At 34.7% G+C, this 18,504-nt stretch overlaps 1 protein-coding gene across 5 annotated transcripts in view; it reads left to right on the top strand.

The window, feature by feature from the left end:
* The first annotated feature begins 3,589 nt into the window (after nucleotides 1-3,589).
* Nucleotides 3,590-18,504, top strand: part of LOC149806976 (uncharacterized) — a 76,876-nt gene continuing 61,961 nt past the window's right edge. For 3 of the 5 annotated variants that reach the window (XM_089960336.1, XM_089960357.1, XM_089960364.1), the window contains exon 1: nucleotides 5,215-5,426. The gene's annotated coding sequence lies outside the window, so the exon portion shown is untranslated. The other 2 variants (XM_089960350.1, XM_089960342.1) reach the window with 2 other exon arrangements.

Below are 18,504 nucleotides of genomic sequence, written 5' to 3' on the forward strand. Positions count from 1 at the left end.
AAAATAAACAGCACCAACGCGTAGAATGAGTGACCGGTTTCGCTTTAATGCTGCATCAGACCGAATTCAATATTTATAGGTTACTGCATTTGTATGGGAAAATATGAATGAGTTTTTTTTGGCTCTGATACATAAACAATACAATTAGCGAGTTTTACGGTCCATCTAGCATTAAGATGTTCCTTTTGTCGCACTATTGTTGCCCCCTGTCTCGGCTACGCGCATTGTTACAACTATATGATCTCAAACTAAATAGCAGATAAAAGCAAACAAAACATGTTTTATAAAATGTAACAAATAATTTAATTGTCTAAGTCATGAAATGAAATTAAAAGAAACTTACAGCATTGCGAATTATGTCCAAAACAATCTTAAAATGTCGAACACAAGTCCAAAAAATATAGCGTTCGGAATGAATTTCAGTCTTGAATGTGCTGGCGCACCGATATCCTTGATTGTGCTGAAGTGCGAACAGTCTTGATGTATAATAATGGCATTGTCCAGAATATCTTTGAATGAATTGACAACAATTCCAAAAAGTACTTAATTCAAACAGTCATATGATCACTTTGTAAATCCAATAAATAATTAAAAGATATGCTTCCGCTCAAATTAAATCTAAGCATAACATTAATTACGTATGCAGAATAAACATAAAATAAAAATAGTAAAAATACGACAGGAAATGAACTAAATTAAATGTTCTCTTCTTCCATCATATATATATCACCAGTACTCTACTACGACTATGTCGCAGGACTTACCATCTATGTTACGCAGCACGACCCACCAAACTTAATCATCCAATGAAAAATTACCCCAAGCTATAAACAGTTTCTTTATATAGTACCCGAACCCAAATAAACAGCATATTCATATATTACTCATTGTCTTACACTCATGGAAAATTAGCTATTTAATATGTTATCTACAAGTGGTCATTAAATCTATAATCGTAGACAAAATTTGAACACACAATATAGCTAAACAAACATATAAATTGTACTGCAGTTTCTACAGCATTTTCTTTGCTGCAGTGCATTTCACACACATCCGCTAATGCAGCTTGATGCTATCCACAGAATAACGTCAAAACCAAAATATATTTAAGAAAATGTTGCTTAATCTATTTGACTTCACGTTTTAACATTGTAAACGTTAAAACGAATGGATCTGCATTGTAAGGTACCTCCGTGGAGTAAAATAATTGTTTTCAAACTTTCTATTATTAACAATTGTGTCTGCCTTATATGAAGTGTGTATTCACTAATTCATTTCATCTAAAACTATCAAAACAGAGTTTAAAATTTAAGGTCAAATATTACAGTGGTCAGTTTAACAAAAATATTCGTGGAACAGAACTGCACGTCAGCTTCAAGCTAGACAGTGTAGGCCAATCGGTTGAACCTAAACTTTCATAAAGCATCCGGCAGTCACACAGTAGAACCAGGCTCGAATTTCGAAAGGGCAAATTTTCTTGTTTATTGTACAAGCTTTGGGATGTGATCAATATTAGACAATAGTAATAAAACTGATTTATTTAAAAGACTTTTTTAGTACATTATTGGCTATATGGAACCCGAGGGAAAGATATTTAGCTCACACCTTCTCGTCATGATATATATATATATATATATATATATATATATATATATATATATATATATATATATATATATATATATATATATATATATAGCACCCGAACCCAAATAAACAGCATATTCATATATTGCTAATTATCTTACACTCCTGGAAAATTATATTAGGAAATATATTGTCTTTAATGTGGCAAAGGTGCCCTTTAAAGCAACAGCAATCAACCTCATCTTTAATAAAAAACCCAATTCATTACCGAGCTTCAGTCTCCAGTATCTAATAAGGAAAATGTATCTCCGAAATGTAGTAAATTGAACCTGAAGTATCTGTCATATTATTTTCTTGCAGGTGCATCAATAAAACGAATGTAACCCGGACAAAACATGTATCCTTAACTGGTACCGGAATTTCAGTTTCCCAGAAGTCATACAAAAGATACGATATCCTTTACAGTACATGCTCATAAGTGAACTACATGCCCATTTGCCGATATATAATCACAAAAGCAAATTTCATTTTTCATGTAATTTAATGATTCTCTCTCTCTCTCATGAGTAATAAAACAAAGGTGATATGCGCTATTTACTTCCTCATTCTGCAACGGTTTTATGTTCAAAAGTGTCATCATGTTGTAGAAAATAAAGACTAACATTTTTCTTGGAAAAGTTCTGAAGCTTCGTGGACTCATTTAAGAATGTTTTAATAGCGTTAATACCATGAAAAATGGGTATGGGGTTGCATATCGGTATTACTATACACTCTGCACATAGGAATGGAGGCTCAGACCTATTTAGTTATGATCAGGCTTCAATCGCTCGTTCTTCCTGGAAACCAACACTGCTTGCACGTGAAAGATTACTAGTTGATCCTAAATATAGAACATTTATCTCTAAAGTGATATAAATTATGCATTTCGGTTCTCATGTACAAATTTATAGATTTGTTTTGTGTCTCATGTCAAGTATGTCAACATGGGCTTAATAAAACAACTACTAGTAACTGTTTATTTTATTTTATCGACCAGACTTAGAGATCTTGTCATGGTTTGTTTTTTTAATAAGATATATACAACAGCGAAGCAAAGAGAGCTAGTCCCCTGTTTTCCGAACAACTTAAGCAAGAACTCGTAAATACGCTCAAAACAAAAAAACTCAGACATTAGACATGAATGAAATCATTGTAATCGAAATTCAGCAAGTTAATAGAGGAATCGAAGTTAAGAAGACCCTGGAAATTTCTAACAATCTAACTTCGTTTTGTTCAAAGTTATATTACATCTAAGGTTTCTGATTTTGATGTTCAGTTTTAGCTGGCTTAAAACATTTCAAGCATAGCGGCATTAGGAATTTAGGTACGCAATACATGCAGTCATCTTTTAGTAAGGCAGTATTTAAAAGTACTATCTAACATTACCAGTTCAAAAGGTTACACAAATAAAATACAATTTATTGATCAGTTTCATTATATTAATCCGATAAAAAATCCTTTAACTACGTTTGATGCATTCCTTCAATCGCACCAAATTGGCAGTTGTAACTAGAACTACAAACAAAAACTTCATTTCAACGTTATATCTGAAACTAAATCACGATTGAGCCATATTGCATGTACAATTGTCTCTTCTAGTTCAGTGGTTTAATATGTGGCAAATACGACTTCTCCAATAAATAAAGACTTTTGAAATGCAATTCTAATATTCTGAAATTATTGTGACAACCCACAATTAATATACAAACAATATATATTTATATGTAAAGTAATTGTTTCTTTCTGTTGTTATGCTCTTTTACGAGCACATTTATAAGGGTATAAAGGCTCTGCGGTGAATAACGGTCTTCCGTACGAGATTGAAAAGCCTGACTTATGAATCGATAAATAGGTAATTTACGATACCCGCTTTAAAACAAGACAGGTATAGATTACTTTTGGATAAGAAAGACAAAGAAAATGCGCATGAATCAACCCGAGCTTTAATTATTCAAAGGCTTAGGTTTTGTGAGTGTGTGTGTGTGTGCTCGCGCGCTTGCATATTGCCACGAAATTATGGAAAACCATTGCAAAAGAACAATTTTCATTTCCAGGAAGAAGAGGACGAACACCAGTATATTCGGTAAATATGAGATTTCCTCGTAAAGAATCATATCAGCCATCAATACTAAACAAAGTTCCAAACGCGAACAGTTTCTGATGTTATCAATGACTGTCTTTGTTTTATAACGGAACATACCACATTTCAATATTGACTTGTAAGTTAGACTTGCTGAGCACTCGGATTTATTCTGGTTATTATTTTAGGAAGATAAACCTTGTTTCATGCAACTTTTACCAGAAAACAAAAAAAAAAGTAATGTAATTTTAAATTTAGCGAATTGTTCATGGATATTCAGTATCAACGAGAAATACACAGAAAGATGAACAATGTGTATATCTTTTTGACATATTCATAACTCATTGTTTTCATGACAACCAGCACGTGAACACAAAACTATGTCAGAGATTAAATCAAGCTACTTCATAATTATGATATGCATCTTACCAAGAAATTTTGAGAGGGAGTAGAAAATGGCCCTTATTCAATAAAGTCCGTTCCTTTTTGTATATAAAACGTTGTAAAGCGATCCATATGTCCTACTCGGTGTACATTTCTAGGTAAAGATAACATACATGATTAGACAAATACATCGAGCTCAATGTTCTTTTTGTGTACAAACAGTTGTCATTCAAGTTTCGTATTCTATATCATTGAAATAACTGTGTGAAATATAGGAGCTCTTTCGGCTAATGATAATAAGCATACTGATCACATGAAATTCAGAAGTAACATTGACATTTATATCAATGTTTATGTCAGACCAAATTTTATACGTTAATGAAATTGTATTGACAAATGACCTGTCAGTGTTTATATTTACCAATAATAAACTGATGAACTTGATCACAAGTGATACATATGTGTACAATAAGCCATTGATAGAAATTGTGTCAAATGATTATCAAAGGCTAACAACTACGAATGGGGGCCCCGAGTGGCAGAGTGGTCTAAAGTGCTCTCCGTTACGGATCACTGCCATCTCACCTCTGTCTGCGTAGGTTCGAGTCTAGGATTCAGCCAATGTGGGCATGTGAGAAAGCTTGCCAGTAGCTTCTCGTGGGTCGGTGGTTCTTCCCGGGGTTTTCCCGGGTTCTTCCTCCACCATTAATACTGGCCGCCATGCATAACCTATCGTGTGCTGAAATATGGCGTTAAACCCAACAACAACAACAACAACAACGATAGGAATGTATTTTTTTCATGTTCCATTAAGCATCATTTTGTCACCAGGAAGTTTAACAGTGCATCAAAACACGCTTTAAATGGCAATCAGCACGTGAACACAAAACGTATGTAACCATATACCAGATACACCAATCCCATACAAATATTTTATGATATTTTGTAAGTTGTTCAGCTATCATTACTTAGAGGTCCCGAGTCCAAGTTATTCCAGGAAAGGAGATTACCTATTTCTGACACCGCTGGTTTTGACCCAACTGCTGTATAATGGGTGACTCATGATTGCTACATACTTACGCAATCCTTCACACTGACTGACACGACATTATCAATAGGTTTGCTAAAAGTCTTTGTCACTGCTGTCATCGGCCTAGAATTGTGCCAAAATACATGTGCTTTCAAGGCTCCCATTACGAGATTTTACCGCTGGTACAAACTTCCTTTATAACGAATACCTTTCCTTTGCAGGTTAATAGCCACCCTAACTTTCACTTGCGTCAAACTGAGTCTTCAGGATAGAGTGCATTTGCCAGTGATACAATAGCTGCCCGAGGTAAGCTAAATTAAGATCTGACAAAGCTAAGTGTGGACCGTTACTTACCAGCTAACATTCTCTCTCTCTCTCTCTCTCTCTCTCTCTCTCTCTCTCTCTCTCTCTCTCTCTCTTGTAAGTAGGAACTGCGATAGTTTTGTAGTTAACCTGTCGGACTCGCGATCAGAAAGATCCAGGATGGCAGCCATATTGTCTCCCTAAACAAGGTAGTTTACTCTAATTGCTGCAGCATCATATAACCTTTGAAGTGTTTATGTCCGCTAACTACTATTCAATCAAGCCAGCAGTTTAAAGCATATTCCGGCAATTTTCATGAGAGAACTACCAATTTACATCTTTCTGAGTGTTCATTTACTTTACACGGTTAAGAAGAAAAATGTAGATTTATTATTTCGAAAGGTAAATTTTCATGTCATTTTGTTACCTAGTTTACACACTGTAATCTTATGTGTATTTTCTCCGTCAAGAAAACATTCCCAGTCAACAAATGAATAAAAACAAGTTAAATATCACAATACATCTAAAATTGTGCAAAAGAGGACTGTTCCGGTGGCCTAGTGGTTAGAGTGTGAGCCTCAGATGAGGGGGGTTACTGGTTCGAACTCCAGCCGAGTCATACCAAAGACGTATTAAAATGGTACTAACTAAAATCTTCACTAAGCGCTCAGCATTGAGAAGTTAGTGTTAGGACTGGTCGACCTGGTGTCAGGATAATGCGACTGGGTGGGACATCATGTTACATCATGTTACATGTCTGCGACATGATGTCCCAGTGCTAGACATCACTATAAACTTCCACACTGCAGACATCCTAGCGATATGACTGAAAATGTTTTAAAGCTACGTTAAAAAATCCAAAATAACAAACACACATATTTGGTCAACAGACCACAGAAATCGAATTTCTTTTCTTACTGCTGTAATTAACCTCGTAAAAATTTAACATATTTATGCAGACGTTTCATGTTCATGAATTGTGATGAAAATATTTTAAGCATTTAACAGGAAGCATTTGTTTATCTTAAGGTTATGAAATCGTGTTACCAATACTTATATCGTATTAGCTAAGTTGAACTTATTTCCATCTCGTTAGGCTTGAACACTGTGAAATGAGTGAATAAGCATGCTGTCCGTGACTTCACTGGTCAAGGAACTGGGCTTTCAAATACTTAAAGACTAAATTAAGATATAGTCAGACATGCATTCATTCAAAAGGTTCATTGATTAACTGTAAAATCAAAGCCATTTGCTAAGTGTGCAAAGAGAGAAAACATCTCATAATTAATATTTCGATGAATCTTTATTGATAAAATTGATGTGAAAAGTGGCAAACAAACCCTTTTCCATGGCTACTTGATTGCCTGGGTTGAAGCAGTGCAAATTCACTGAGTCAGCCGATGGAAATTCCATTGTAATTATCTCGTTTAAATTTCATAAGAAACATAAGTTTTGCTTATATAGGATTGTCGTGGTGCACTTGATCTTATAACTAATGTACTGGGTTTTATCGAATATGTGGAAAAATGAGGAAAATATATAATGAACTTAATTAGTGTAGTGATAACTGGAATAGCATAAACGGGAAAAACCATTTTTTTGATAATAATCATCCAAAATAAATTCATACCTAATTGTAACAAATAAAAGGAAATACGTAACATAATGTTGTTTATATCATTATTATTATTATTATTATTATTATTATTATCATGTGTCGGATCATGGCCGGAATAAACAACTATGTAATTCACCGTGTTTCAAAGGTTGAAGACCAAACGCTAAGATAAGATAAGTTACGACCTTATGAGGCTTATTAAACAGTGTGTTTCCAGAATAAATACCATTTATTTATAGGGGCATATATCTTATTATATGTTTTTGTTATGCGTGGGAATATGGAAAATATATTAAATACATGTTTTACGTTTTTTTTTATTCTTCTTTAAAAAATAGAATATCCGAAGGTACATGGGCAATTGAGATCACATATAAACACGTTAGGGCATGTACGATGCGTTTTATGTCACGCACGCATATTAGGAAGTAACTAAATCGTCGAAAGTTTCAGCATGACACATACAATCATCTGACCTTTGGGGTCTAAGGAGAGGGTTCTTGATACCAATAAACGTGGTTATTTATTTTAAATCGGTGTTTCCTTCCCTGTAGAAACAGTCATGATAATTAATAAACACGCATAATTATTTTGTAATATTGTCATCACAATCGAAATAAAAATGCCGGAGTTATACAGTTTTGAAATTATACATAGGATTTAAGTCCATATAGATGTCCCACTAATCTGCACAAAATTTTGTCCGCCCACGACACCTTACCTGTAACAATGCAATAAGATAAGTATGGTAACCTACGTGAATGATTAGACTGGGCAGCTGTTTAGTGGAATGTTTGTTATGCGATAGCTGTTTAGCATATGAATGGGCCAGCTAAGATATTATCTCTTAAGTTACTCTGAATCTCGCTATGCATGTTGTAAAGCAATTACTCCGTCACAGTATCACTATTAGACGATTTTCACTGAGCTAAAACCTACCCTACGTAAAACGTCGGATTGACCCAATACAAATTATCAACAAACATTTAAAAACGGTCCATTTAAAGTTAGTCTTATTTTTGAAATCCCTGACTTCACTGACTGTAGTTATTACTACATTTAGCCACTACAACGGGATTTTCAAAACTAAACCAGCCAAACTGATCACTTGGTGTAAATTGGATGATTAAAACAATTGTTTTAAATGGTCATCACAACGAAGAAAACGCAAGTTATATAAGTGCAAATTGATTTCTGAATAGAACACAACCTTAAGGAATTAAAATAACTTCCCGATTTCTTTCAAAACCATGGTTAACACAACAGGTAAAGAAGTCTTTCACTGCAGATAATAAAATATGTTCCTTCGTAAAGTGAGCAACAAAGGTTGGCACACTGTTACTTGAAAAATAGGTACATTAATGGACAGGATACTGGAATTTGTTACTACCGGTGTATTTTGTCATAGACTTTTCATTTTTAATACTAAATTTAAAAGTCTGTAATTTTAGTTATCCTCCTCTGAATATCTTCATTTATATATATACATCAGATCCTTCATTGTGTTCCATCAGTGCTGAGCTACTCTGATACACAACCAGTTTCGATATTTAGACTAGAATGTTTGTTATGTTTTTGATACCGTTCGTTAAATAAGTTAGTGTTACATTTTAAGATAAAACATTCATTTTGGGCAAGAGTAATTTAACGAGTGCACGTGAGTTAAAACTGTTATTTGAACTATAACTTCTGTTTCCAGCCATATGTAAACGTTTTACCGGACTAAATCAATATTTAATTGACAGCATGGTCGCTCAATTCTGCAATGTCGAAACCACTTTGGGGTCTTGGAACTGTAATGATAATACTAAAGTAAACCTCTTTCAACTGGCTCATTTGCTCTGACTCAGTGTCAATATTCTAGGTACACCCAACCACTACAGTTCGTACATGCGCCTGCAATGTATTGATATAAAGAGCTGTTGTATTTTTCCCGCAGTAACGCAAAAGGTGTGCAGCCATTCCATCATTCATCGCTGTCTTGATTTGACGTTATGCATATATATCAAATAAGGCTTCATTTTAATATTACATTTTTCCTACATTTGTTGCATTGATATCTGAACCAAAAGGTTAAATACCATTTAGACTAGATCTTAAAACTGGAAAAAAGTTCGTCGGTTTCAATCAACAAATTTTGCTTAACCGATCATTCTGTATTTTTCATTACCAAATATACATGCTGTTCCGACAAAATGTCTGTCTTACATTAATTACAACCATCTTCTTTACAAACAAACCAAGGTAATAAACCATAATATGAAATTATCCTTCATATTCTGTAAATCAGGAAATATCAATTTTGAATGAATTTCAGGTAAAATCTCATAAATAGTTTATTCTCTTTTAACTATCTTATGGATCTGTTATTGTGAAAAACGATACGTGCAATCCATTTCTAGTAACACGTCTATGGGCAAGACTGGAACAGACTGAGCCTAGAAAATGTATTAAGCAGCAGGGAGGGCGAACAGACCTTTTGCTAAAGCGTCATTTTGAAAATTAAAACCTCATACGAATAAAATGAAAAAATAAGGTCACTAACGCTAAAGCAAAGCCTCTATATTTACCGAGAGTTTCTCTCCCAGAGTCTTTTTGGGGGCTTATTATTTTTGTTACTTTATCGTTGTTGAAATTTGTATGTGTTTTTGTTTACCCGCCTGGCGTGTCATTGAGGTCGCGCCCTCTCTGCTGCTATAATTAGATCATTATTATATCAACCAAATATTTTATCAAGTCCTACACGATATCTTGTTCTAGGATCGTGCAAATTTATTGTCATGAATCCGTGTGGAGTATATTGTGCTTTTGAAAAGAGGTTTCTAAATCTAATCGTGTCCATATCCCCACTACACAAGCCTGATGAATAATTCGCAGAGTATGTGTATCAACTCCATTAAACACACTAAAATATTACAGTTATCGCTGATCACTTAAAATATTTGTGTATATCTCTGAGTAACATAAATCACATCAGTATTTGTAAGCCTACCTCGAGAAAATATTTTTGCTGGATTTGTTTTTTTGTCCAGCATTACGTCGTCGTATACTACGAGATTATTAATAAATCCATCTAATTCATCTACGGACGGTGCTTCATCAATATCGGTGATAAAATTAATAAGATCGTCACCATCTTTATTTAACAATCTTGCGTTTTCATTAAAATCTTTAAGTACATCGTAGCATCTCTGATCATCAACTGATGGTGCAACTAAATATAACTTGTCCCACTTTATTGTTGTTGTTGTTGTTGTTGTTGTAGAGTTTAACGCCATTTTTCAGCACACGATAGGCTATACATGGCGGCCAGTATTAATGGTGGAGGAAGAACCCGGGAAAAGCCCCGGAAAGAACCACCGACCCACGAGAAGCTACTGGCAAGCTTTCTCACATACCCACATTGGTCGAATCCGAGACGCGAACCCACGCAGACAGAGGTGAGATGGCAGTGATCCGTAACGGAGAGCACTTTAGACCACTCGGCCACTCGGGGCCCCTTGTCCCACTTTAACAATCTCATTATCAAATTAAGTCATAATTGTGTTTTACCAGACCCAGATAGACCTATTATAATCATTCTGATAGAATTTGCTAATGCTGAAATATGTTTAACCGGCTCTTGCTTTCGTGTCGCTGAGAAATCAATGACATCCATGTTGTAGAAATATAATAAATAAGATTGATCTATATTGTGTTAAATGTACAGCACATACTCCTACAAGTATTTTGACAGCAATAATTAAAAAAATAAAAGACGCGCACTTGCAGGTAAATGTGTAAATTGTGGTACAAAAAATATAAATTTATTTCTACCAGTACAATTGGTGGTGATATCGCTACTTCATTAGGAAAATTACCAGGAACTCCGTGGGCTAAATACCCAGGAGAAAAACATCTTCCTGGATATAATTATTGTGGTCATAGAACTCGACTTCATATCCGACTTGATAAACAAGATCAACCAAGACCTGGAGAGTATCCTATAAATGATATGAATCGAGCATGTCACGCTCATGATGTAGCTTCTAAAATTAATGGTTTAAAACAACGACATATTGCAGATTTGAAGTTGATTCATGCATTAAATTCCAAACAAAAAAGATCTTTCAGAGAATCATTAGGTAACTGGTTGGTAAGATCTGCGACGAAAGTAAATTAGTATTCGGAGCCTTTAATTAATCAACCGATTATTGAAATAATGGAATCGATTTATTATAGCCCAAGAGGATATTGGAAAGGTAGAGTAGCAATTAGTAAACTCGCTGATGCAGCAAATGTTACACGTTCTGCTGCTGCAAAATGGTTAGCACGACAGGCAATATAGCAGTTTTATCTACCACCACCTAAACAAATTCAGCATGCACATTTTGATATCAATATTCCTAATGAAGTTCATCAAGCAGATATTTTATTTTTACCACACAATACTATCAAAATTGGAAGAGGTCAATTAGAATATAAATACGCGTTGGCAGTCATTGACGTTGCAAGTAGGTAGAAAGAAACAGAACCATTATCAACTAAAACAGCAACTGAAGTTGTATCTGCTTTTGAGCGAATTTATCAACCAGGACCCTTACGATGGCCACAACTATTACAGGTTGATCCTGGCAACGAATTTCTTGGTGCAGTATCATCTCTGAAGAAAAAACATAATGTCGAAATCAGACGAGGACATACTGCAATACATCGTGATAAGGCAATTAATGAACGATTTAATCAAACATTTGCTGAGCGGTTATTTGGATATCGATACGCAAAGGAAATAATTAAAGACTCGAGATCTCGCGACTGGGTTGCAAGTTTACCAAGTGTGATAGCTGCATTAAGTAATGAAATTGCTCGAACAGTTGCAATGAAACCCGTTAATGCAGTTACAAAAAACATATGCCAATACAAGGACATGATTTTTCAAAACAACCAGTATTAGATAATGTTACTGTCAGGTATTTATATGAACCCGGTGAACATGAAGGCGGTAAAAAGAGCGACTGATCCTATTTGGAGTATTACGACACATACAATTTCTAACGTGGTAAGATATCTGCAATTTACAGACTAGATTCAACTGCTCCTCAACATGGATTCGTACCCGAGCAATTACAAGTAATTCCTGAAGACACACAATTACCACCGCATTCACTTTTGTAAACTAGCGCCTCGACGTCGATTACACTCAAGACAGGTCAGCATTACATTTTCGTGTGTATGACCAAAGTTACTATTAATTCTATCCATAGTAAATTGTCTTGGATTATTAAGGAGATTGTTCCACAACATTACTGTGTTACAGCTCGTACAGTGATTATTTGCTGTTGTTTCAGCGTCATGACAAATTCAGCATCGAGATCAAAGTCGCGTTTATTTTTTGTCACCTTGTTTATCACTTTTTATTTCTTATTATATCATTGTCAATAACATCGCTTTTTCTGTGGTTTCTGTAAAGTCTATGAAAATTCTCCGTAGCTGAGATATTCTTCTGACTCGAGACACTGCGAGATAAACTAAATTTGACCATTCGATACGATCATCCACGATCCAAACTCGAGTATGAGAAATAGGTAACCCCTGAGATGAATGAATTGTCATTGCGTATCCTAGCGTCCACGGAGTTTTGTCAAGAGATAACGCGCTCTTAGCAACATTGACAGGAACTAAAACAGTGACATTTAATACAAGATTTTATTTTTCTGACGATCCTGGTATATGTCGATATTCTGCAGTCGCGTATCAACCGGTCGAAAACATAATGGTACGGGTAGATTTGACATTTTTTCTTTATGTAATATAAATAATTGTTGTTGAAGTGTATCACGAACTATCTTTCTACTTGCAACAATCAAATCACTTGGTCTCCACAAATTCCAAAATTTGTTTACAGAAGTTTCTGAAATTATATCACGCATTATTTCACACTGACCTTTATTCGGTTGTAGTCCGTATAATTTCTTAAACTCTCTTAATTCTGGATCAAATGCTCTAAGATTATCAGCTATTTGTTCATAATAATCTATAAAATTCCTAAGCTATTTATGTGGAGACAATCTAACAAAAGGTGGAGGTTGACCATGTTCGCCACACATTATTACAGCAGTATTTTTTGTCAATAACCAATGAAGAAATATTTTTAATGTTTCTAACGACACTACCTATTTCATCCCAAACGATAATATTTGGAATATATTTTTCTCCCATTCGTTCAGGAATCAATTTATCTCCTTTGCTTAAAAAGAATTTTTGATAAGTTCATGATTTAATATTTCTTTCTCTCATTTATCTTGCGAGACTGTGTGTGGGGGTGCAAAATTCCAAAATAGTTCAATCACACGAGTTGTTTTACCAGAATCTTCCAGGTTCATTGAGATAAACTGTTTTATGTCTAGCTACAGGATCATACACGGACCGTGCAGATAAAAATTGTGATATTTGATTATTTTCTTTAATAAATCTCTTTGATTGCAACGTTGGCGGATTCAGAATAATTCAAGTATATTTTCTTGTTGTTTTCTCCATTCGCCCCATGATGCATAAGTGCCGTTATTCAATTTTTCCAACAACCCTGACTATTTATTATTGATATAAAACGAATCTGTAGCGACTCCGACAGCAATTTAGAAACTCTGTTTATCATTGATAATAGATTTATCGAAATGTACGCGAGCATCGAAGATCTTAAATGAGTAAACTCCGGTGACTCACCATCAATATAACACACAATTGTACCTAATCTAGTTTCGTTAAACAAGTTAACATTGCTTCGAATTATAAATGTATTTATTTTTGGTTGTATCAGCAATTATAAAATGTAACTCAACATCGTTTATTATCAATCTTGTACGATGTCGTTTATGATCATTTGATCATCCTTGTGTAAATTTACCGCTTATTGTTCTGCCGAGATCTTTTGCGATTTTATTTTCGTAATCGGTTATATCAGGATTTTCATCATCAGAATATTTCTTTGTTGTGGTAACCAAATTTCTTTCTGCGGACGATATGATATAATTGCTTCACTTACTGTCAGAAATATAAGTATTTTTGCATCGAGCATAAACCATAATAATAATTTCGGTACCCTATTATTTTTTCTGAAAAAAGTTTTCCAAGCCAGAGATAACGAATTGGATAAAGATTTTTGGCAAAATTAAATGACTTAATGCAAGCGAATCCAGTCAAGTCAAAATCTGGCAATGGTCCGTTTATCCATACTCTGGTCATTTTATGTGTGAGATGTCCAAATCGCTCAAAATACTTAGAACATTCTCTCATACCAAAACAACGTCCAGGATAACACGCATCCATTTGGACTGGGATAACATCTTTATGATTGTATTTATTATTGCATAATCCACCGTGTCGGTATTCGGCACAACTCGATATTATATCATTGAGAAAATCAGGCCGAGTTGGTTTCCACGAATTTTCTCTCTAGCAAAATGAGCCACACTTACGGAACCGTAACAAAATTACTGAGTAATTGTTCAACATTAAGGGTATATTGTATCGCAAGAATTTTCCTTTCTTCGTGCAGAGATTCTGTGCAATAAATGACGCCATTAGGTCATACAAACTGATCATAGTTTCCATCATCAGAACTTTGAAACAGCCACACGGATACAGGATAGTTTCTATTTATTTCGTCAATAAAATCAAGCAAATCCAGTCAGGTCAAAATCTGGCAATGGTCCGTTTATCGATACACTGGTCATTTAGTGCGCGAGATGTCCAAATCGCTCAAAATACTTAGAACACTCTCCCATACCAAGAAAACGTCCAGGATAACATGCATCCATCGTTATAAAATTTAACAGTTCGATTTCGTGGAAATATTGTTACCGCATTAGTCCACGCATGCACATTATGATCAATAATTTCAACCTAAGCTCCTTTTGATTATATTTTGATTCGTACAAAATCTCTTCGCTTATCGTTTTTATTGTTATTGGGGATTTTAATTTCTTTCCTAGCTCAGCCACATCTTTGACAAACGTTCCGGTATCTTTTACTATTTCTTCCCACTCGTTTATTAATTTACGTTTTTATCCGTTAGACCGTTTCCATGAGTCGAAATGGTAAAATGTTCCGTTACTCGTTAGGCTATACAACTTAGCCTTGAACATTGCATTGGTTTTAAATGATTAACGCTGGGTTTATAATTTTTGGATATAACGCGTAGATAACTGTTGCTACAGGATACACTCTATGATAATACGGATTGTCAATGCCAGTCAGCATTCCTGGTTTGGAATTTTTACATAGTATGGCAATATTTCATTATGAAGGAGAGGGCCATATTTGTTACGGATAATCCAAATATTATCGTCTGTTTATGCTACTACAACAGACTTTAATTGTAAAAGATATTTTCGATTGTCGAGATAGTTAATGATCGTTGCCGCTCGTTTGTCTTTCATCGTAGCATCGACACCATCGGTGTTGCGTATGATTTTGAATGTTGACCAGATATGAGATGCGCCATCTTTGCTTAATTCTTTCTTGGCGTCATGAAGTTTATTAATCAACGTTTTATTCGTCGGATCAACCAGAGTTTTTATCGGTAAGTCAGGGATTATTCTATCAAGATAAAATTTATCTTTAGAAGGTTTAATCGTGGATAATCTTTGAAATTCAATCATATTATAATTAAGACAAATATTTAAATTGAAATAGTGTATATATATATATATATATATATATATATATATATATATATGATTCAAACAAAGAACAAATGCAAATGGTTAATGATAGGTTCTACGACTCCTTGTAACAAAGCCTGCATAACCGAATTCTGCGAACAACATTTACAAAACGTTGGTAATGGAAGTCTAGGACCAAAACCATGTCTGAAGTGTGGTGTTGGAGTGAGAGGAGAAACTCGTTTGTGTGTGCAATGTGGTGGGTAAAAGTACAGAGAACTGAAAAGATATTATGATAAAACATAATGACAGTGACAAAGTTATAAAAAGTGTAGAAGACTATCAAGCATGATTTTAAAAGTAATAATGTAGACAAATTATTATTTAAGCAAATGAAATTATATATAAATGAATCAAGAATTTGCCAAACACCCAATTATCAAGAATTACGAAGCATCTCGTGATGGTGTAATCAGGCACTGTCGACTAAAAGAACCTTTGATCGGTTATGTTAATAATCATGTTTTTCATGCTCAGTATCGGGAAAAACAAAATATGTTTGTCAAAGGTTCGTATTTGAATGTTTAAATGGATTAATCGAAGACGGTCTTGTGATCGATTATATCAACGGTATCAAACTCGGTAATAGTTTATCTAATCTCATTGCTAGACCTTTTATTGTGTTTATATATATTAAAAATTCAATTGGTGGTGCGAACCCATGCGATTCAAAATATCAATTCCACGTGGATCAATTGTTTATGCAACCTAATGAGTACCAGGCCCTGAATTATCATCAAGATTTAAGATTCCTGTCTCAAAATTGTTTGGTTGTTTTGGTAACTGATCAAGAAGAAAATCACCTCTGAAATTGTTGATATTTAATTTTGTATCATCATCAAGTAAATCAACGTTAGTCATTGGACGGATTACCGAAGTGGTCCTGGAAGTCTCGGACCTTTTTCTTACTGATAAGAGGTTCCCTGTAATCTTAGGCCTTTACCCATTTTAAATCCTTTTCCTGTTGCTTTCTTTAATGCCATTCCAGCGGCGGTTCCAACAGCACCAAGTGCAGCTGCTTTTGCAACAGCTGGGACATCAGCGGCTGTTAATGCTGGCATAGCTGCAAGAAGTGGAAGTATACCGCCTGTTTTAATTGAGTCTTTAACCGCATCAGCAGAAAGATGAAGTTGAACTCCGGTTTGTGATTCTAAAGCCTTATTAAAATGTTTAAGTTGAGTCTTGGTTAATGATAATTTGTTTCGACCGCCACAAGAAATTTGATCTTTTTTTAGTGATATTTTTTCCCGCATTTACTTGCAAGTTTTGTTTGTAATTTTTTCACCTGAACGGAAGTCAGAGTGACATCAACGTGACTGTACGACATAATATGAAAAGTGATTCTATTACATGTTTTCTACTGGAGCGTCAACGACTCTCAATCTTCCACCAGCACCTTTAAGTAGCATTGATTTATCTGAAAGAATAACTGCAATTGCTCTGTAACCATCAGCGGGTACGTCGTTTACGCGAGCTCGTAAGTGTATATCAACGACAGTTTGTCGTGCTAAGTCAAGATGCTCAAACGAAAAGTAAAAGATTGGATATAATTTTGTAAAATATAATTGTGATATTTGTAAACCAGTTTCTGTAGTTTGATAACGTCCCATAAATGTCATTGAACGATGATATGCACGTGCTACATGATTTGTGGTATAATCTAACAATGTATCCTCAGCTGGCTCTTGTTGGCCATTTATTATTAAAGAAACCTCGGTAACCTTCAGCTGCTCAAGTATCAGATGAATACGTTATTGCGAATTTAATCGATTATAATTTTGCAAAGCAATACAAATGTAACGCGGTGCAGAAATACCCTGTTGTGATGCAACATGCCATGTAAATACACCTCGAACGGTGTTTTGAACGCTATCCGTGGTCACTGTTAACCACGATAACAATGATTTACTGCCTTGACCCATAAAATAAATTAATTTATGTTCTTCAGCAATTATTGGTGTCATTATTGGTATCCAGAGTGAGATTTTTTACTATATTTACTTTACCATCATAAGCAACACCAGCGCCCCGCCAGCCTGTGTCGTTGTCATTGCCGTTTCTTACAAGTACAACTGTATGCTTAGTTCCGAAAATAACCTTTCTAACATTTCTACAGAATCTAAAAATATGTGATGAATCGCGCATGAAAATCTTCTACATACTCCTAACAACATTCATACACGTGTTTCAAATCCTATGTTGAAATTTGCATTAACACTTCCTATAATATCAAAATGGTCAGCTGGACTAGCTGCGTGTTCAAAATCATCTGGTTGTGGACCAACTGCATTATTTTGTGGTGTAAGTATTTTAGTATTTTGATTAGCATTGTCGGTACATCTTTAACAAACAACACCAGCTGATCTTGTATAATCATCAGAATATCTTGCTAAACCTATTATCGTTGTAGCAACGTCGACGTCTTTCTGAATTGATTCAATATTTCTCTTCCATCAATTATATATGTAACGTTATCAAACAACACCATAATTACATTGTTAACAAAACCAACACGTAGACTTTCACCATATGGCGTATAAGCTGCAACATTTGTAAGCGGGTAAGAAATATATACTTGTTTCCTGAACTTGTATTTCAATTCTTCTATGCTGATTTGTTTGTCTTGCTGCATAAGAATAAAGTTGATAATCGCGTATCGATTCATCTTTGAGAATCGGTGCGTCCATGTCGAATGCTGGTACGTTTAAACATTTTATTATGTTTATTATCGTCTAAAACGAAGACTACTTCCTGCTATTAA

Source organism: Sinohyriopsis cumingii, chromosome 1 (genome assembly GCF_028554795.1).
Source record: "Sinohyriopsis cumingii isolate HCF-2022 chromosome 1, ASM2855479v2, whole genome shotgun sequence".
NCBI classification, from domain to species: domain Eukaryota; kingdom Metazoa; phylum Mollusca; class Bivalvia; order Unionida; family Unionidae; genus Sinohyriopsis; species Sinohyriopsis cumingii.